The following is a 6,041-nucleotide window of genomic DNA, read 5'->3' as shown; positions in this document are numbered from 1 at the left end:
TTTATAAAGACATATATAGGTCTATAGATATATAAATATATATTGTAATGCTTAAAAATAACAGAAATGATGATCAATGCTTATTTAATAATTCTTGTTTAAAGTCAGGCTCCGGAGGGAAAAAATTTTATGTTGTAGAATTGATTTTTCTAAGACAGAAAAAAACTGTTTTACGAAAAATTGGGGGAACGGTGAATGAGATACAGATTTTTTAATATTTAAAAACTGGGTGGGGGAAAGGGGCGTAACTGCCCAATTTTAAACCTTTTTAATTAAGTTTTTAAATATTCAAAAATCTGTATTCATTCACCGTTTCCCCCTTCTTCGTCAAACAACTTTTTTTCTGTCTTAGAAAAATGAGATCTAAAACATATAAAAAATGTTTTCCTCCGGAGTCTGACATTAATACATAGCTTAAAATTCTTTATACTACTAGTTCAATCTTTTAAGTGTTTTGGAAAATTATTCCATACCTTGACATGATATACTCTTTTGGCTTTATAAAGATTTTTTAATCTTATACAAATATTATTCTTATTTCTCTTATCATGTGAATGAATAAATTTACAATTTTGGAAAAGTGTATCACAGGTAGTTGGTTGATTTGTATGAAATTTTAACATAAAATTAGTTAAATATTAAGAATCTGCTTGTTTAAATAGAAGCAAAAGATATTGATAATGAACTTTAGAAATATCCCGCAATGTTTTTTCTGTGAAATGTAATACTATCTGAACCCCATGAAGACATTGGATATGTTTAAATGTTGGATCTTTAGAGCGTTGTAAATTGTCAATAATATATTTTAGAGTAGAACATACTTCAACTTATTTTGAGACTTGTTGCCATGTAATTTATATTTTTTTTAAATTATGTGCCAAGACACCATCAAGCCAAACTCAAAGCAATTGGGTTTGGTTGGTGTGATAAAGTGTGTGCGTAGTAGAATGCTGTTCACGGAAACCATTCTAATAATTACTTTCTTATATATAGATTTTTGTAAAGTATACATAGTTTGATCATAGGCCTTAATAACTCTCTTATTTTAAAAGATACGGTGATATCCAGATTGACTGGTAGTTATGGGTATCTTGCACATCTTCATGCTTAAAAACAGGCATAAATATTTTCTATATTTAATTGTTTTGGAAAACAACCACAATATAGGAACATTTATCATGTGTGTATAAGTAAATTTATAAGTGAATGTAGTACAAAAATATAACTAGCATTCCATCATGACCTGTCGATACGTTTGTTTTAATATTAATAAAATAAGTGTTTGCTTCCTTTTCAGTTACAGGTCGAAAAAAACATCGAGTTAATAATAAAATGTCTGGGCAGAAAAGAATTATCTCTTGATGTATCCGGGCTACTAAATTTATCATATAAGTTTTGTCCTATTATCAATAAAAATCAAATGTTGTAGTCTCTGTCCAATATTAAGCTCTATTAGTATATTATGCTTTTTGATGCTCCCCAGCAACCTGATAATTTATTCAACCAAATTTCTTTTTTATTATTTTTTTCAATGGTTTTTCCGGATCTTAATTGTTTCTGTCAGTTTATTTCGATACAAATTACATTTTAATTTAATGCTTGGTGTAGGTGTATATTATATACAAAATATATAGTAATGTGTCTTTTGTGAAAAATGATTTAGCTATCTCTTCAGTAATCCAATGTCCAGCGTTCATTTTTTGTCAGGTTTTGTTTTTAGTGGAAAGCACCTGCTGGTTTGCTGTACTTGCATCATCAGAATTTAACACGTTTTCCCATACTGTGCGTCAATCTCTCGCTCATAGAGTGATTGTTGTAGAGTAAACTCAAGCTTAACAATATATCTGGTAATATGTTTTTAATTTTTCTCGAATTTATTAATACAGAATATGGGGAAATGATTTGAAATATGATATTAGAATACCTGTTTTTATAGATGAAGAATTTTAATTACAGTAGATGTTATCTATGGTAGTAGAAGCGTTATCTCTTACCCCCGTGGGCCTACTTTAGTGGTCCAAATGACTTGGAGAGAATAATGTCCTTATGACTTTTGATATTACCTTCCGCTGAGTATTAAGGTCTACATTAAAATCTTCTGTAAAGTGAGCTTGTTTTTCTCATCATAATTACGAACTAAATTAAATTTATTCGGTTTGCTTTTTCAATTTCGTTGTGAGTTAGATATTTCCTTCTTCCTGTGTCATCGATGATATCAGTTGTACACATTATTGATCGTTCCATATCTAGTTGTCTTGATTCTATTTTGTCCATTCTTGAAAGTAAATACCCTTCATTTTTATTATTATTATTATTTTCAAGAACATCATCGAACTTCATTTCAGTTACTAAGATTTGAATTTTTCGCTGTAATAGGTATGTGTCGTTCGCGGCAGCAATGGCGCATTTAAGAGGAACCGAGCCACCCCGGTTCTCTATCTACCCTAAATGTTTTAAAATTATAACAAAAATGGAGAAAAAAGGTAATTATCATCAAGTTAAAGCCTGAGAATGCTATTTCAGGCCATCTAAAGGTGCCATGATCATAAATTTTCCTATGTCGTAATGGTAGTGCCCTCATTATCAAGGAAAACCGAATTTATGTGACCTTGATCTTGTCCTTTGTCTTTTCCAGATATATATATAGTTGTGCGCTCACTGGCTGCACACGCTTGTGTTTTGCTCCGGAGACTGTGTTAAGATCTTAGTGATTTAGTTGCATTTCTACTTCACTCTACTAATTCGTGTCCGCTAAACTTGCTTAATTTGACGTCTTCCTTCTATGAATCTTTTTATCATCGTTTTGTCTCTAAATGTACTGCCAGGATGCCTACTCACGACCATGCCTTCTTACTCGGCTGCTAAAGCATGGGATCTACGTTCAAAACATCTGCCCCTTGATTTGCATGTGAAAGCCCATTGCTTTGAGCTTGAAATTTTACGCCGTACTCATCGTGGAAGAAGGGCGGGTAAGCGGGTGCAACTTAAGGGACGGTCAACATGTCAGATAAGTAGGCCTTTATTACTTCATACTCCATCGTTATCAACGAAAATTATTCAACATAGTGAGTAGGTTGATTAAACCGAACATCCCCATATATCTCTCTCATCAGTGTCCACAAGATTTTGCTAATGATTTTTCTGACTTTTTCGCTTCTAAAGTGGAAAAAGTTCATGAAAACTTTCAGATTGGCTCTATAAATCACGCTTTTGTCAAGGATAGGCGTTGCCCTTACAGTTTTCATTCTTTCTCCACTAGTGATGATAAGATACTTACTGACCTGATTGCCTCATCTTCCAACTCCACTTGCTCTCATGATGCTCTCCCTACTCCATTATTTAAAACTTTCCTTCCTGAAATCCTGCCCCAAGTGCTTTATATAATTAATAGGTCTCTGTCCTCTGGAATATTCCCTTGTCATTTTAAATCGGCTGTTATTTCCCCTCTACTGAAAAGTTCTAAACTGGATAGAAATAGTTACTCTAGCTATCGTCCAATATCTAATCCATCGTTTATTTCCAAAGTCCTTGAAAATGTGTATCTTCACAAATCTCCATGTACTTGACTGAACACAATCTTATCGAACCTTACCAATCTGCCTATAGGCATGGACATAGCGTTGAGACTGCTCTTCTTAAAATTCACGATGACATTGCACTTGCACTAGATGGTCGTAAAGCTGTTGCGCTTGTTCTTCTTGATCTTTCAGCAGCGTTTGACACTGTTGATCACCGTATCCTTCTTGAAAGACTCTGCAATCAGTTTGGTTTTTCCGGTTGTGTTCTTCGTTGGTTTTCCTCCTACCTTTCATCTCGTACTCAGGCTGTACGAATTGATAAATGTTTGTCACCCGCTAAGCCTCTACCTTATGGTGTCCACAGGGATCGGTCTTAGGACCGCTGCTTTTTACCCTTTACATCACATCGGTTGCTAATATAATCCGTAATCACGGAGTTAAGTTCCATATGTACGCTGATGACATTCAACTCTATGTCCCGTTTAACCCTAACACTGAACTTTTACTTGCTATAAACAAAATTCAAATAACTGTGTCTGAAATAAAACTGTGGATGTTTCAAAACAAACTCAAACTAAACGAGTCGAAGACCCAATACATTGTATTCCACTCTCGCTTTGCTGATCTTAAGCCCCTTTTCAGCCGTTAGAATCTGTTAGAAACCTTGGTGTGATTCTTGATCAACATCTAACTTTTAAAGATCATGTTAGCTCAGTTTGCAAATTTGCAAATTTCTACATCCATAACATACGTAAGATTTCTTGATTTGAAATTTACTGAAATACTTGTGCATGCTTTAATTTCATCTAGGCTTGATTTTTGTAACTCTCTACTTTTTGGAATCTCTGAAGGACTCGTTGAACGTATCCAGCGCACCCAGAACACTGCTGCTAGGATATGCACAGGGGCGCTGAAATATGACCACGCTTCTCCCCTACTTCATGAACCTCACTGGTTGCCAATCAAGCAACGAATTGTTTTTAAATTGTTAGTTCTCACCTACAAAGCGATATGTTCCAGTCATCCGTCCTACTTAAATGCCCTGCTTACTAAGTATACTCCATCTCGCCGTCTCCGTTCATCTTCTCGAAATCTCCTTTCTGTTCCCAAATATTCTACCAAAACGTATGGTCAATGCTCATTCTCCTTTGCCTCTGCTTTTCTTTGGAACCAGCTACCTATTAATATAACTACTTCTTCTAATCTCTGCAACTTTAAATCGCAAATTAAGACCATATTGTTCTCCGAGGGTATCACACTTGCATAGTGCACCTTTGATCTTTTTTGGAATTGGCGCATTATACATTCCTGATATTATTCCTTCCCAAAAGGTAATCATCTCTGTCTTAGATTACTGTAATATGTACCATTCCACTATTTTTATGATGATCCATTTCTAAGTTTTTGTTTAATCTTGCTAACAGACAGACAGACTGACACACCGACAAACAGGGATGTATAAATAACCTCCTTGGTGGTGGTAATAAAGAGAATACAGCGTCCGAGTCCTATCATAACGTTTATGGCCACCCAGCAGCAAGAAAAACCAATAGGTGAACAAAGGGCGGATGAGCTCCTCGGAGTCAATGGCCAACCATTAATTAGTTTAAGGAATAGGAGTAGTTTAGTCTCATTGTTATTATTGTTATTATGATTATTTTTATTTTATTTTATTGTTATTATTTTATTGTTATTTGCTTTTTCCTCAGTTGGCCTATATTATTTCTCTGTAAAGCGCATAGGGGCAATGTGCAATATGTGCTTTATACATTATTATTATTATTATTATACAAATGGAACAAATGAGTTAATGATAAAATATAAGCTGATTTAACAAATTTTTATATGATATTTCTGCTTTAGTAAATTCACATGTTTTGTTTTGTTTTTTGCTTTTGTTTTGTTTTGTTTTGTTTTGTTGTTTTTTTTGGTACTGTTCTTTTGAGTTTTATTTTTTTTTGTTATACATTAGGATGATTTTTGTTTGTTTTAAATATTTTTGGAACCACAATATAACATTAATAAAGATCTAACTTGCAATGTGTAGCAATTTAGTTTATTGCCAATAAAAACCTACAGATACAATAATTTATTAGTAATAATTATAATATTAATACTACTAACACTACTAATAATAAATAATCAATCATGAATGTGTGACATGTTCATGAACGCAATAATATCGCCTGGAGTGTTTCGTGTCAATACAGCATCGTGTAGCCAAAGCAAACAACATGCACCAGTCATTGATCTTTATGTAAATATTTTATATACGAAAAATTTAAACAATTTTTTCTATTTAAGTATTCAAATTCACACCGCCATAAAATGTTGAACAATGCCAATCTAATATATAGGCATAAATATACTACATTTATACAGATAAACATGTATCAAATAATGTAATGATTCATGTTATGCTGTTACGCTGTTATGCTGTTACGAAATATTGTTACATTTATTATGTGTATGTCATTTTGTATATATTTCTGTTAAAAAAAAATAAAAGACGGCAGTTGAAAA

This window comes from Anneissia japonica, unplaced genomic scaffold (assembly GCF_011630105.1).
Source record: "Anneissia japonica isolate Jap-2015-1 unplaced genomic scaffold, ASM1163010v1 scaffold287722_len911783_cov160, whole genome shotgun sequence".
NCBI classification, from domain to species: Eukaryota; Metazoa; Echinodermata; class Crinoidea; order Comatulida; family Comatulidae; genus Anneissia; species Anneissia japonica.
Note: the sequence above shows the minus strand (reverse complement) of the source record.